Source organism: Choloepus didactylus, chromosome 11, assembly GCF_015220235.1.
Source record: "Choloepus didactylus isolate mChoDid1 chromosome 11, mChoDid1.pri, whole genome shotgun sequence".
NCBI classification, from domain to species: Eukaryota; Metazoa; Chordata; class Mammalia; order Pilosa; family Megalonychidae; genus Choloepus; species Choloepus didactylus.
In genome coordinates this window covers 22116313-22133304 of record NC_051317.1, presented here as the reverse complement: position 1 = coordinate 22133304, position 16992 = coordinate 22116313, and the positions used below count along the sequence as shown (strand labels likewise).

General features: G+C 37.0%; 1 pseudogene; it reads right to left on the bottom strand.

The window, feature by feature from the left end:
• Window positions 1–1054: 1054 nt before the first annotated feature.
• LOC119506574 lies at window positions 1055–15630 on the bottom strand (annotated as a pseudogene).
• Between the last annotated feature and the right edge of the window lie 1362 nt (window positions 15631–16992).

Genomic DNA, 16992 nt, shown 5'->3' with positions numbered 1-16992 from the left:
AGCATTGACATAGCGTCCCTGGGTTTTCTGAGCGGGGCCCACTTCTCAGCTGTGATCTTCTAGGACCTCTGTTGAGGGAAGGCTGTGCTACATCACTGGTGCACATCATCCCTCAAGGGAAGCCCTGGGCCACTGGGCCATGCAGGGGCACTCTCTGCCAGATGCAAAGATTAGCCTGTAATTCTTGACTGGTGTAAGTACTGAATGAAATGCAGGTAATAGAGCTGGGCCCAACCCCTTTCCTCTTAGAGAAGATAGACACCTTAGGGGGAGGTCATTAGCATTTCAATGGTCTCTCTCTGCCTTTGCCACACCCCTGTCTGGGTCACCGAACTGAGAACTGAAAATGGCTGAGGCTTTCTCCACTGAGTCTAAAAAGGAACAGAGCTAGTCTGAGGCAACTCTCTGGCTCTCCAAGGTCAGTCATAACCCAAAGCCTCTGTCTACTTGTTGGGGATTCATACCTTGTAGTGACCAGTTCACACTCACTAATTAAAACCCCAGTTGGAGCTCAGCTGGGCTATATTTGCTTGCTGGGAGAAAGCATCTCTCTGGCACCATGAGGCTTTGTAGCTTGGGCTATGGGGGAGGGATCTCTCAATTTGGATCTGAAGTTCTTACAGGTTTTATGCTATGATCTCAGGCAGTCCTCCCAATTCAGGTTTGTGTATGATGAGTGGATGGTCATGTTTGTCCTCCTACAGTTATTACGGATTATTTATTAGTTGTTTCTGGTTTTTTAAGTTTTTCCAGGGGGACTACTTAGCGTCCACTCCTCTCTATGCTGCCATCTTGGATCTTCCCCCAGTATAATTTTCTAATATGGAACTTGAAAGGTATGAAACATACGTCCCAGTTATTATAGTAAGGCCTTTCCACTTTTTATCATTTGGAAATTGTACTTGCATATTCTTAGGTAAAATTTCTGTTAAACATGCTTCTATATTAGAAGGAATAACTACTTTTTTATCAGAACAGAAAATATCAGGTGGTATATGAGAGCAGCATGGAGAGAAGGAATCTGTTCTCATTATCAGATTCCTTGGTAGAGATGTTATCCTGTGATACAGTCTTCAAAACAGCAGAAAAAACTGGCACAGTCCTTACCATACAGACACTCATACCCATATTCTTTATCTCACTCTTGAAGGTGTGTGGCATTGTTCATTTGAATGGTCACTGATCCTGGGTAGATATCGATGGTAGGGGCCTGAGACAAGGGGAGGGAAGGAGAGAGACCAGAGTTATACTCAACAAATCCTAGAAATTTTTGCCTACAATCACCAATGTGAATGATGAATCTGAAAATGGTTGCTCAGGAATTGCTATGAGATCGTGATATAGAATGATAAATTTGAACTTAGCACATTTACCGATTTCAAATATTGAGCTTAAGCATTGCAGCTGAAAATAATATCATCAAGCTATAGCAAGAAGATTGAATAGCAAAAGAAATCAAAGTTTAAAGATTTAAATAAACAACTATGTGGCATCTTTTCTAGTGACTTTTAGAAGTGAAGTTGGATACATGAAGGCATTTAATGATACTACATGTGACTGGAACAGAAAAATAAAAATGCACCAATTTTGAAAAAAATGCTTACTATAGGCAAATAGTAAATACTATTACACTGAGCAAAGATGCTCTTAATAGAAAATGTTAAAATATATATATAAATTTGGAAGATTCCTGACATTATACCATTATAGATTTTAAGGGAATTTTAAATATAATATACTTTAAGGGCTTATTTTAAGAGAATCTAATACTTCTGTATTGTATTTGTATTTCACCACATAGAAGCTTTAGAATATCTGAAATGTTTATTTATGTGGAAATAAATATTCAGAAAATATGTTACTACTAGCCAACAAACTTTTTTAGCATTTGAGAGGAATCTAGAACAAATTAAATGTATGCTAGTCCAATCTTTTCCACCAGACCAATTATAAAATTGCTATAAAATTAAATGATTTATTTAATGTTAATTTGGATGAGTCAATTTTATACTATAAACAGAAATCCTACTGTCAAGTTGAATCAGAATTCAACTAAGAATAGAAATCTCATTGCAATATTGTATACTGATAAAGACAGTAAGACCAGCGATCACCCTGAAGGAAGGTGTTCTGGTTTGCTAATGCTGCCGTTAAGCAAAATACCAGAAAAGGATTGGCTTTATTAAAGGGGATTTATTTGGTTACACAGTTACAGTCTTAAGGCCATAAAGTGTCCAAGGTAAGGCATCAATAGAGTACCTTCACTGAATGATGGCCATTGGTGTCCAGAAAACCTCTGTTATCTTGGAAGTCATGTGGCTGGTGTCCACTTGCTCACAGGTTGCATTTCAAAATGATGTTCTCCAAAATGTTGCTCTTGGGGCATTTTGTCCTTTCTTAGCTGCAGCTCCTCTTCAAAATGTCACTCTCATTTGCTCTCCAACAATGTCACTCTTGGCTGCTCTGAGCTCCTTCTGTTTGTTAGCTTGGTTTATATGGCTCCAATGATTTAATTCAGACCCACCTTGAAAGGGTGGGTTAACACCTTGATGTAGATTGTCCAATCAAATGTTTCACTCACAGTTGATTGAATCACATCTCCATGGAAATCAAAGGATTCCAATCTAATCAACACTAATATGTCTTCCCCCACAAAATTGCATCAAAGACAGTGGAGTTTGAGGGGACATAATACATCCAAACTGGCATAGAAGGGATAGGTGTTTTTAATTTAAATCCTTTTGAAAAAAGGTTTGTTCTTATAGAATTGAGAGAGAATTCAAGTCAATAGGGATTATTAATTTATTTATCAAATAAACAATACCATTTTGAATAAGGACTTACAGAGTTAATTATTAGGTATAAAAGGGCATGCATATTTGCATATGGTAGATATAGCCATGGAAATTTTATTTGAGAAGAGAACATCGGTGTTGGATTTGATATTAAAGAGTCCCTCTTTCTTAGTGACATCTTATGGGGCTTATAGCTTTTGAAGTCCATTTAAGTTCAAAACATCTGTGAATTAGGGTATGGTTGTTGAATCAACTCTAGAAATCTATGGAACTATCTCCATCTGGAATTTGTTATTTCTAGCAGAATGCTTAAATATCTACTCATAAAAAAAAATAAAACACCATGTAAGCATTAAAGTTAAATTCAGCAGTTGCATGCAGTGAATTTACATTCCAAAAACATTATAACTTGAAGGAAAACATGCAAAGAAGCTTTGGGTTTGTAGACAGAACAGACAATTGCATTTTATATTTTAATAAAAAGAAGGAAAGAAATAAAAGAAAAGAAAGAGAGGGAGACAAGATAAATTAAAAATAAATTTGAAAACATGGTGAGAGGAACTGAAATTATGAACAAGGAGGGACAGTTCTAAGCTTTGGAAAAAGTAAATGCCTAAAAGTAAAAAATTGAATTTTGTGAAAGCTAGTTGAATCCACAATAAATTAATCCACAATTATCTGATTATAAAAGCCAGTGTTGTCCAATTGTGAGAATGCTTCCTGTATTAGGGTTCTCTAGGGAAACAAAATAAATGAAAGATACCTAAGAATATAAGATTTATACAAGTGACTCACGCAATTGTGGGTATTCAGGAGTCCAAATTCCATAGGGCAGCCAGCAAACTGGCAACTCCAATGAAGATGTTTGATGAACTCCTCAGGAAATGAACAGGCAACTTCAACAAACTCCTCAAGAAATGCTTTGCTGGGCAGCCAAGGAGAAGTAAAGGTCCTCTGTCTGTCTTGCTTAAAAGTCTTCAACTGATTGGATTAAATCCAGCCAACTGTATTCTCTCATTGTGGAAGGCACACCCTTTATTGAATCATCAGTCATAGCTGCAGCCAACTGACTGGTGATTTAATCAACCAGACTGTTGGTTTATTAACCAGCCACAAATGTCCTTGCAGCTATGGTTATGCCAGTGCTTGCTTGACCAGACAGCTGGGTACCATCACCTGGCCAAGGTGACACATGAACCTAACCATCACACTTCCTTTTGCCTGGTTCCTCTGTATAGAAATTCTCTGATTATATATTTTTAATTACAATCAAGCAGGCCTTAATAGATAAATCTCCACATAACAAGCCAAAGGACCTAATAGATGGGAAAATGAAATTTCAACTTATCATTCATAGCTTAGGTTCTTGCTGGTTCCAGTAAACCATCCAACTGGTTTAAAGGATGAAATGCTTGAAGTTTCTAAGTAATTTTACTTCTTAAATTTCCATAATCCCCTTTCTCCTCTGTCTTCCTTTCTTCTGCTGCTATCTCCATGTCCCTGGATTAAGGAATCCAAGTGTTTCTATCTCTGCAAGAAAATCCAGTCTGCAATGACATAGCTGTTAAAAGGGTCAGTCTCCCTTCAGAGCTTGTTTGAAAGCTAGTCCTCACATCCTTGTTACCACTGGCAGGTAATAAAACTGAGTGTCACATCCCAAAGTAATTTGGGCAGAGAATAAAAATATATTTACAGGACCTCCCTGAGAAGCTGAGAGAAAGTGCAGAAGTGTTGGACTTCCTCACCTGGACTGATGCTGATGTTGTCACAAACATTAGGACTGGTGGTTTGATGTGCAGAGCCCTATATCATGGACTTGCCCTTATGAAGCTCATTCCTGCAAAGGAGAGGCTAAATTTGCAGATAATCCTGCCTAAGAGTCTTCCCCTGTGTACCTCTTTGTGATTCAGAGGTGGCGTGCTCTCTCTCTCTTTAACTAAGCCACCTTGGCAGATGAACTCTCTGCTCTCCCTCCTACGTGGGACCCAACTCCCAGGGGTGTAAACCTCCCTGGCAACACAGGATATAACTCCCAGGGATGAGTCTGGGCCCAGCATTGTGGGATTGAGAATATCTTCTTGACCAAAATAGGGATGCAAAATGAAATGAAATGAAGTTTCAGTGGCTGAGATATTTCAAATGGAGTTGAGAGGACACTCTGGCAGACATTCTTATGCATTATGTAGATAATAACTCTTTGGTTTTAATGTATTGAAATAGCTAGAAGTAAATACCTGAATCTACCAAACTCCAACCCAGTAGTCTGGACTCCTGAAGACAATTGTATAACAATGTAGATTACAAGGAGTGACAGTGTGATTGTGAAAACCTTGTGGATCACACATCCTTTATCTAGTTAATGTATGGATGGATGAGTAAAAAAATGGGAACAAAAACTAAATGAAAAATGGGGTGGGAAGGGGAGGATGATTTCGATGTTCCTTTTTACTTTTATTTTTTATTCTGACACTGATTCTTTCTGATGTAAAGAAAATGTTCAGAAATAGATTAGGGTGATGAATGTATAACTATATGACAGTACTGTGAACAGTTGATTGTACACCATGGATGATTGTATGATATGTGAATACATTTCAATAAAACTGAGTTTAATTGATAAAACAGAGTGTCAATAAAACATATACAGGGGGAGAGCAGAATGGAAAGAGAAGGTGGATCAAACAAGAAACAACACCATAAGGAAAATAAAACACAGATAAAATACATGGAAAGGCAGGGAGAGGCAAAACAGTGAAGGGAAGGACTGCATAAAGCCTAATATATATTCAGTAAATTAAAAGTATTTTTATTAATCACAAGGAATGATGCTTCTTTATTTATCTTTTACAAAGTGTTACATTGAAATGAATGTGTAGGTGGTATAATTTCACTGAGGTTCCAGAGATACATCAGGATATAACCTATACTCAGCTAGATTCCTTCAGTGTAACTCATGCCCCATATTGTCTGGATTGGATCACTAGCCATTCTTGTGGCTTTCATGGCCCTTAGAGTAGAAGAGCAGAAAAGGTCATCTCTTTAGGGTGGGCGGGTGGTTTCCTTTGCCCCTGTCATGAAGTGAATGGAAGTTAAATTTTTGGGGGCTCTTATGGGTCAGACATTTGTCCAGGTGGATAAGTGGGTAGCAGTGTGCTCACCTGAAAATCCACAATAAAAAGCAATTTCTTTATGCATTAATATGTGTGCCTAATCATCTCTATTAGAAGTTTTGGTGGCAAGTGGCGGATTCTGGGATCAAACTAGTTTGTTTGTTGTAGAAATCATCAACATCAACCATGATCACCAACGACTAATGGTGAGGGTTTTCCATATGCCAAGTGCTCTATTATGATGCTTATCTCTATTAACCACATTTATGTCTCACAGTAGTACCCTAAGGTATGTACTTTTATAATACTTATTTTGTATATGAGAAAATTAAGACACAGGGAAGTTAAGTAACTTGCTGAAAAAAATAGGTGAACCATGTGTCTTAAAGAGAAATCAGATACATTCAAGTGTTAACTAAATATAAAACCTATTGTAGAAACACACACACACACGTACCTATATTAAGTTATTTGCAAAAAAAGTGTGGCGATACTTGAAAATTTCAAGTACGTTGTGGCTTCCTAGTGGAAAGTCTTGGTTGAAAATTTAAATTTAAAACATCAGTGATTTAAAATACAGTAAGGGGTCCAGGAAGACAAAACTTAATGAAACCTAGTCTAATACTACCCAGTTTAGTACTATTTCTCAACACTGGCTATATTCCCCATGAAATGAAGGGAGCAGATAATTATATTTCCCTAACTGTTTATTAATTCAGAGAGCACACAGATTGCAGGAGTCTGTCATAGAGACTCAGCTCTCTCTCAAGTCACTACTCACTGGAACAGACCTTTAAAAGCCTGGCCAAAGTCACACCTTGTGTCTTCATCTTGGAGTGTAAAGTGATGAGGCTTAGCCTACTGACAAGCTAACCGAAACCAAACCAACACAAAACCAGGTGGTCTTTCTACACAAATATTTCAGCGGCCTCAAAGAAAAGAAGGATACATACAGGGTTTTTCTTCTTTTTGTCTTTGTCCTTGCTTGGTTTCTGGTTGCTGACAAAATAATGCAGGGTGCTATACTCCACCAAAGCAGAGAAGACAAGGATGAAGCAAACAGAAACAAAGAGATCCATCACTGTGACATAGGAGAACTTGGGGTGTGATTTCCAGGCAATGGTGCTGAGGGTGGTCATTGTGAGAACGGTGGTGATACCTGAACAGAGGCACAGATAACAACAGACCACATGGCCACATCAGCAAGGTGGGTCACTGGTCATCATCAAGACTAAAGTTGTGCTGTGACTTCTTTTATCAAAATGGAATGTCCTCATAACAGGAAGAGGCATAATTGGAAATCATTTACTCCATCCACAAATATTGATTGCCTATTATGTTTCAGCCACTATAATGGGCACTGGGTGTATACTGGGAAATAAATATGCCCCTGCCTTCATGTATCTTAAATTTCAGAGAGAGAGAGAGAAATACTATAAATCAAGTAGACAAGTTGAATTACAAACTTTGGTAAGCACTGTGAAGAATAGCAGGGATACTGAGAACCTGGTTAGATAGAATGCTGCGGGAAGATCTTTTTGAGGACGTGATGTTTAAGGCAAAACTTAAAAATTAGAAGATACTAAATTTTTGACTAATAACAGAGGAGACAACTTAAGGTTGGATTCTGACAAAGGGAAACTTGTCTTCCTGGAATTTTCAGAATACCTGGCATCTGGGGATAGGCAGAGAGATCAAGATGAAATTGGTGAAATAGAACTCATAACAGAGCACATGCAATGGAACTTACACAGAGAAACCTTTTAAAGGTGCAGAGGAGGCAGGTGACTGTGGGTCATACAATCTGATTTATGCACTTTAAAAGTACTGTTAAAGGAGAAAAAAGTATCTCAGAAAAAAATATAACTAATATTTACTGAAAACTTAGTTGTGCTAGGCACTCTGCTAAACACTTTGTGTGCATTGTTTCTTTGAATCTTCACAGCAGATATTTTCATCTTGATTTTATAGATGAGGAAATGATGCTAAAAGACCAGCTCCACATTCATTAGTCAAGTGGCAGAAGAGGGATTTGAACAGAGAAATTGAATGTCGGAGGTCAAAACTCTTTTACTAATTGTGCAGCAGTACCCAAGCAAACTGGTCCTTCCCAATGATTGTTTGGAGACAAGGAGCAAAGCTAAGGCAACCTAAATGTGTTAAGCAGAGGAGGATCCGTGGTTCTTCCATAAAAGCTGTTATTCTTATCAATGACAGCATATATTCAGTATCAGAATAGGTTTGAGCTCCTGCTGTAGGGATTTCTTTTAGTCACCTTCAAAGTCCAGGCTGCATTTTTCTATCTGTTGAATAAATTTTGAAAGTCCATCCATTTATTCTCATTATATGCTTATAATTCAGCATGTCTTATCATGACTGGAAGCATATTTCTCTTCTCCAGAAGCAGTAGCCCAAGCATGTACCATCTTTTACTTTTGATTTATGTTTCTGACGGGGGAAAATATCCCATAACCCAATAATGTGGGATTGTAACTATAACTGCTGACTAAGAGACTTCCAAGAGAGTACTGTTGCTTCCCATGCTTCAAATGGAGATGATGGGGAAAAAGAAGTAATCAAGCCCAAGAAACTTAGGGAGTGAATAAGGAAGGAGGCAGCATTGCACAACAGGTGCACCATACAGGAAAGGGGAAACAAGCTTTTTGTTCTAAGACTGGGTTACTGGTATAGCATGCTCAGCAGATGGCTGAGTGGAGTCAAAACACTCTTGAAGAATGGTTAAGCAGAGATCAAAAGTTGCATATGTCTTCCTAATCTTTCAAGTTCTGATTCCTGAGAGTCATTTTGAGGGTTTCTGCTACATTTCAGAGAATGATGAGCTCTTTTGGGTCATTTAATCTTACCATAATAGCAACTTTCCTAAGAGCAACTTATGCCATAAAACTCTACAAGAGGGAGAATTAAAATAACTTCACAGAAGAGTAGCCTCTGATGGAGGAAGGGGTTGATCAAAGGAACTGTAGTTAGAGAGTCCATATCCTTTCCCCCACATTGTCATTACTGATATAATTCTATACTTTTCTAGCCTGTATACTCCTTTAGGACAGACAAGACATCTCTCCTGATGACCATTGTAACCCCAAAGTTGAGCATACTGCTGGGACTCAATAAATATTTGTTGAATGAATTAATGCATTTTATATATATATGTAAAATCAAAGAGTCTCAACCTACATTTGAGAAGATGGATCAATATAAATCACTTGTGGGAGACACCTTTAGTGGCAAGTAACAAAATCACACATTTACTGATCTCTTCCCTTGCCCAGGCATTATGCCAAGTACCTTACAAGTTATCCCACAAAAATCCCCACAATGTTCCTATTAGGTAAATGTTTTTATCCTTTTTTTTAATAAGGTCAAAAACTGACAATGGAAAGTTTAAGAAACTTGTCCAAGCCAGTAAGTAGTAGAGATGAGATACAAACCTAGGTTGTATGACTTCAAGTGCTATGCTCTGAACCACACTGTTATATTTCCTCTCTAAAAATAGAGACATTTCATGTGACATTTAAAAACAAGGAGTTTGGGAAACCATTGTAGATTCCTGATTGAGAATGTGATAGAGGTCTATGAGTGCCATATTGTTGTGGTGTAACCTTAGGAAGGTTTAAGTTTCTCACCTATAAATGGCAGGGTTTGGGAGGAAAAATACCTCATAGGGTTCTTATGAAGATTAAATAACATGATAACATGTATAAAGTGCCAATCACTAGTAAAGTCATAGTAAGTGTAAGGTATTATAAATTTTAGAGCCAGAAAGACTGGCTTCTCAAACTTAAAAAAAAAAAAAAAAGCTCTTCTTTTGGGTGTTAGGTTTTCTATGCATTAATTCCTAAAGGAGTTACAGCTGATACCTTTGAGAAGAAATTAAAGACTAAATTGACACGTTGGCCTTCATTTCAAATTTAGGCTTCCAGCCACACCTAACCAATGGGAAGTGAACATGTCAGTGTCTCTGTTATATACCACAGGTGAGTCTATTTTTAAAATTCTGGCATGTGATATTAGTTGAAACAAATTCTTTCACGTAAGGAAAATACTGACCTAGTAAATTGGGAAGATGTTACTTTCAGGGTTCTGCCTAGAACCACAGATATGACATCAAAAATAAAGCACAGAGAATGGCAGTTTTAACTGATTCACCAACCAGCAACAAAAAAGCTTGCTGTGCTTTTTAAGTCCAATTTGCTAAGCAAAGAAATTATATTTCTCTTACCTCGGGTATGGGAAACTTTCATTATTTTCCCAAGTCTGGCATGAAGTAAGCTCTTCAGTGATGTTAGCTCACCTCAGATTACTTGGGTGAAAAATACCAATGGGGATTTCAATTTTCCATCTGTTACACTGCACCATGATTAAACCTCACCTACTACTGCCTGTATACCAAACTGTGTTCTCAAGTGTTGGGAGTTTCAAGATGACTCCTCTTTCTTGCTCTGGTCATCTGTGCTAGGAGAAGAGCCAGAGCCCTGAACTGGGTGGACATATTTGTCTTGCTTATCAACAACTTGGCTCTAACTGCTTTTGGCAATAAGCTTAAGCCCATAGGGTTTGAGGTCATCTAGCTAAACTCTTGATTGTAAACACTGGAAAAGGTAATGGTACTCAGAAAAATCTAGGACAGTGTTCTAAAGCATGATTGCATATTAAAATCATCTGGGGAAACATTTAACATTCCTGCCACTCAGGCCATGCCTGAGACCAATTAAATAAGAATCTCTGGGGTTAGACTGAGGCATCTGTATTTTTCCAAGTTCCCCAGTGATTTACATGTGCAGCTAAGTCTGGGGAATACTGATCTAGAGAAACAATTGAGACAGCAAAGTTAATGATAAACTGACTGGGGCCCTCCTCTTCCACCAAAACTGGCCTTCAACAAAATCTTCACACCCAGAGCAAATGTAGATCTCATTCGCCAAGGGGCAGATCAGCCACCAACTGGCTGTATGACCTTGTGTAATTAATTTAACCTTGCAGGGCATCTGCTTCCTCAGCTCTAAAAAAATGTGATGATAAGTGTTATAATCATTGCAACTGCTTCCTAGGGTTGTGATGCATAGAAAAGGCACAGGAGTCACATTGGATGTGCCTGACTCCCAGCAAGTGACCTAGAAACAAGATCATGTATCTACTCTTTGCTCAGAGTCCTCTCAGTTCTCACCTCACTCCCCTTGAGCCAGTCTCTCACCATGGCACTTTGCCAAGGAGCATTCATTTAATGAATGGCTGAAATGAGCTTCCAGAGTGGTCATGGAGGTATTTGGATCAGCATGAATCCTGGCTGCAAGTGGAAGAATTTATTTGAAATCTTTTCTTCACATATTTTGAGGAGAGGTAGATTAGAGCACATCATGCATTTGTTCACTTCTTTCATAAGTGCACACATTAAATGAGGAATCATTGAAATTCGTACATGTGCTAGGCTGTGTGAGTGCCAGGATGAAAAAGACATTTACATTCTAATGTGAGAGACAGACAGGTTAGCATGTTATGCAATAGGAACAACCCTAAGGTAATAGGCTCAATATATTCTGTTTTTTTTTCAGCATGTAGCATAGCTCAGATGTTATGATTCTTGAATAAGACTTGTAAAAGAGAATACATGATATAACAGGAAAACTCAAAATAAATTCATTTTGAAACAGATGGGAAACTAAATTAGGTTTGGAAGAGGGTACACATGCAAATGAAGTCTTCTTTTCTTCCAGAAATCACTTCTATACTCAATTTTAATAACTTGGTACAGATTTTTTTTTTTTATACAATGAGTATAGTAGCTAATATTTCTGAGGCCTTACTAAGTTCCATGCATTTCACATAAAATATCTTATTTAATCCTAATTAATCCCATGTGTTAAGCACAGAGATCACAAATGTTTAAGAATGAGAAACTGTGATTTAGAGAGATTAAAGGGCATTCCCAAGATCATACTCAGTTTATGAATTGAAACCCTGATTTGCTGGACTTCAAAATCCAAGCTCTGAATTATTTCACAATATGCTTCTCTAGATAGCAGGTTAGCAAGAGATGTGGCTCTAGGTTTTGCATAGCTAATGGTAGGGATTGTGGTTTTATAATTCAGCTTTCCATAGCTTTATTCTTAGTTTACCCTTTAAGGAATTTTATGTAATATAAACATTTCATTAATAGGCCTAGACTCCAAAGTCATTGTGAGGGTTTGGCCTTGTTTTAGTCTATGTAAGCTTCCATCTTCATGTGAGGAAACAGATGTCAAAACCAAAAGGAATATCATCACATATAATAAGTTGAGCAAAATGGTCTTAAAAGTGGAAGGTTTTTGCAAAAAATTCACAGCTAAATGTGTTTTCTTTTCCAAAAATAATGTTTTCATTGACTCTTCCTAAAGAGATAATTACTCTGAATGTATATCTTCAAATATCAGCACAATAATTATGCATGCTAGAATTAACCAACAGTCAGTGATGTGCTGGTTAGTTTAATAATTGATTACCCAACAAAACAAAACAAAGCAAACAAAAATAAACAAGGCCCTAATTTGTGGTTTGCTTATTTCCATGGTGCATATACTCCCATCTTGCTAATTTCGAGATAACAATGTGACAACACTGGACATGGACTTGAGAAGAAATGCACAAAGTCAGCTCTCACCAGCTGATAAGATTTCCCAATAACATTCAGAGTGGGAAAAATGAAGTACAGTTTCAATTTTCCAAAATTTTGCAACCAAAGCAAAACACTGTTGAAAATACAGGTTTAAGAATATTTTTAATTAATTCAAATTCATTAGTAAGAAAACTTACTAAAAGAAAACCTATTGAGGTAATTAAGGAAAACAGAATGAGAGTTGTTCAAACACTATTTTTTAAAGATGCAGTAAATTTCTTTTTAAAGGAAAGAAACGGCATTTCTATTGAATTGCTGGCTGAAGTTAAAAGCAAATCAACTTAGAAAGGGAAATAAAGGTTTTGTACATTTGATACTTATCCTGGGACACTACAACACAAAGAAATGTTCTTTACCCAAAGAAGTTCTGGTTGGAACAGCACCCTTATTGATCCAGAAAGACACCCAAGATACGACGACAATGAGTATGCAGGGGATGTAGGCCTGGATGGTGAAGTACCCAATTCTTCTCCATTGAACCCTTGAAATAATAAAAATAATTATTTTCTAGTTACCAGTAGTGAGGGCTTATGACATGCAACACTTTGATGAAGGGCTTGCATATATTAGCTCAGGTCAAAGTAGACAGACATAACCACATAATCTCCTTGAACAGAACAAATATAACACCATGCAAACCCTTATCAAAACAACTGGAAGACTTTTTAAGTAAGCATTTTTCACCTCCCATGTACACAGATATGAATTAAGTGTTCTGTATTCTGTTCAAAGAATATGTTGAGAAACTATCTTTTATCCACTTGACTTAAAAAAAAAATAGGCAACCTGAACTGAATCCTGGATCCTTTTACAAACAATATAACAAATAGAGGGAAGGAAATACTTTTTGAGCATCATGATCATGTTTTCTTCTTTCGATTTTTCTTTGACATTGCTGTCTCTTCCCACTTAACATGCACAAGGTAACTTTTTTGCCTTTTGGTGGGATAAATGGGGAATAGTGTTCCAACACTGCCCCTCTCTCATCTGCAATTATGGTAACAACCTTCTGGTTGTTTGCAGGATCTCTGTCCATAAAAACCAGAGTAGAATATCCTGGTATGTGACACTGATAAGTGAATATTGTACTCTAAATTTATAAATTCCTGTTCAAAGACATTTTTCTTCTGTTTTCATTGAACCATGTGGTTTTGCTTTATATGATTACTTCAATTTGTAATAGTTCATTGCCAAGTCTGACTCTCCTGTTGGACTTGTGACCTGAGTTCACAAACAGTGCCTATTTTAGCCCATCTTTACACACATGAAACTATCTTCTGTTAAAAATTTAAAGGTTCCAGGTTAAAGGGTTTGTCCCTCCATTGAACCCTTGTAATAATAAAAATATTTTTTAGTTACCAGTAGTGAGGGCTTATGACATGCAACACTTTGATGAAGGGTGTGCATATATTAGCTATAAATATCCTAAAAGCTTTGTCAGGAGGGTGAGAAAACTAAGACTCAGATATATTTTCACATTCCTCTCTCATGATTGTTGCCTTACTCTGCTTTAATGCCGTTAGAGTCTATACTATCCCAATAAATTCACTTTGAATGCATTTAATGATATACTCTTCTCTATATCCCTTTCTATTTATTTATTTAATTCTACAAAAATAGTTTTTATTTTGTTTATTTCTTTATTTCAACAAAATAAGTTTGATCTCCACTATGCACAGAGCACAATATTAGGTGATGCAGAGGTTAAGACCTATGGGATCTCACACATGATTCTCAATTAAATGGGTTGAACAGAAGCAAGATTGTCTTTTTCCTGACTACACCCAGATAAACAGACAGATGTGTTGTGACAATGCATTAGACCTATCTTTATCACCCCTCATTGGACACTTGAATCTGAGGCATAATCCCATGAAGTTGATTTGGACACAGATAGACATGCAGGAGAGTTGATTGAGTTTACACTTGGGGAAAGTGTTTTCTGAAATTATATCTATATCTTACTTAACACACAAAACTACATTTTAGATGGACTGCAGATGCATACTTAAATATTAATATAAATATTACAAAGGTGAAAAAATTAAGAGAATATCTTTATAATCTTAGTGTGGAAAAGCCCTTATTAAGCATAAAACATAAAAAGTATACAGGAAAAATAATACAGGTTTAATATGTAAAATTTAGGAACTCTGTGTTATAACGAATTCTATTAATAAAGTTAAAACACAAAATACTGTATTTGAAGAAAATATTTCCAAAATAAATAATCAAAGATTAATATCATCAATACATAAAGAATCCCCACTAGTCATTGAGAAAAGAAATCCAAATTTTAACTAGATTAAAAAAGGAGTGGAAATTCATGGATATAAGAAAAGATTCTCAGCTTCAGAAGTGATCAGTGGATTGCAAAGTAAAATAACACTAATTTTTAGATATCAGTTCAGCAGAAATTAAACTGATGGTAATGTCTAGCACTGGAGAGATGTGGAAAAAGGGCAGAGCTACACAAACTTGGTGGTGTATATATTGATGTAAACTTTTGAAAGCTTATCTGCAAGTATATAAAAACATATTTTACTTCTATATTTTTGGGATAAACACTGAAGGGAAGAAATTGGTTTTCAAATATTGCTTTTCAAATTTTTCTCAAGGTTTGCTGTGCATCCAGAGGTGTGACATATGGGCAGAATTGCCCCTGAACTAAAGGGGCCTAGAGCTTTATGGGGGAGACAAGCAGTATTCCAAATTCAATCAGGAGCTAACTTGTATGCATTCCTCCCACATGTAGTTCCTGGATCCATCACCTTCCCACCATTTCCAGTGTGACTTAAGCTCTCATTAATTATTCTGTAATTATACTGAACATTTCCCCAGCAACTGGGTCTTGTGAGATCTAGAGGAGAAACATATATAAATATAGTTCTTGTCATCAAGGAACACTTGGGCTAAGAAAGGAAGGCACAGGGCTCTAATAAAACATGCACATGTTAACTGATCTTACACAGCACTATTGGATGAACTTCTGGTAGCACATTTCTGAAAGTTATGACTAAACATCACTCTTTCCACAAGACTTACATAGGTCCATGTTTCTCTTCAAAGAAAATCCAAACTCCTTAGCCTGGCATTCAAGGCTGTCTATAATCTGAGTTTAACCTAGATTTTTCTTTCTCAATATGCCCTTCAAGTTCTCTAAGCCCTAGACAAAGTGGATTAAATGTTTTCATTTTATGCATCTATGTTTTTTTTTCTATCTTTATTCTTCCTGACCTTATCTCTCTCCCAGCTCATCTCCATCCTCTTTTCCATCTATCCAACATTCCAACCATCCTTCCCCCACCCACATAAACCCTTTCCATACTGTGTCTAGAACTGCATGGTCTAAGAAAGTAGCCACTAGACACATGTGGATATGTAGATGTTAATGAATTAAAACAAAAATAAATCAGTTCCTCAGTTGCACAAGCCACCTTTCAAGTGTTCATTTGATTACCTGTAGCTAGTGACTACTATAGTTGGCTGTACAGATTACAGAATAGTACAAATCATTGCAGAAATTTATGGGCAGTGTTACTCTAGACTAATGTTTCTAGAATGCATATTCATATGTATCATTCCCTTCAAGTTCCTCAGTATAAAATCCACACTGCTTGACATATGATTATAGTCCATTTTGCCTTGATCCATATTGAACTACTCCAGCCTTGTCTCACATCATTTACAGTCTCCTTCTTTATGTCCAGCCAACCTGATTTACTTTCCACTTCCCCAAGGGGCAGTGTTCTTTCTTGTATTCTGGTTTTGTATATGATAGCCTCAATTTCTGGAAACAATCATGTCACATACATATGTACCTTCCAATCCTTCAGTAATTGCCCTTGATATCAGAGTACACCAAGGTCCATTAACTTGTCATGTTAGGTTTTATAAGGTCTTTTCCCTATGTCTCCAGCTTTACCTTAAATAGTTCTTCTATACCCTCCTTTTGGCATTCCTGCTGTTCCCTAAATGCCCCATGTTACCTTTTGCCATAGGTAAAACGTACATTCACATTCTGATTCCTCTGGCTAAAGCTATATTTTTTCTCCTCTTTATTAATTATTTGATTCATCCTTCAAATATCGATTCATATATACCATCATCAGAAAAGCCCTCAGCAAGATCTCAAAGCCTCACATGCTAATGATAAAGTTGATTGCAATTTAAAGCATATGGTGGGAAAGAATATTGGATGCAGAGAGTGGGGCAAGATGGCAGAGTGGTGAGGTGTGGAATTTAGTTACTCCTCTAGGGCTGCTGGTAAAGAGCCAGGAACTGTGTGGAACAACCATTTCAGGGAAGTCTGTGATCAGTCATACATCATACAACAGCCTAGAATGTGTGAAATGGCTGAGATTGCAGTGAAACCTGTAAGTTTCCCTGGCCAGGGGGCTGGCACCCCTCCCCCCAA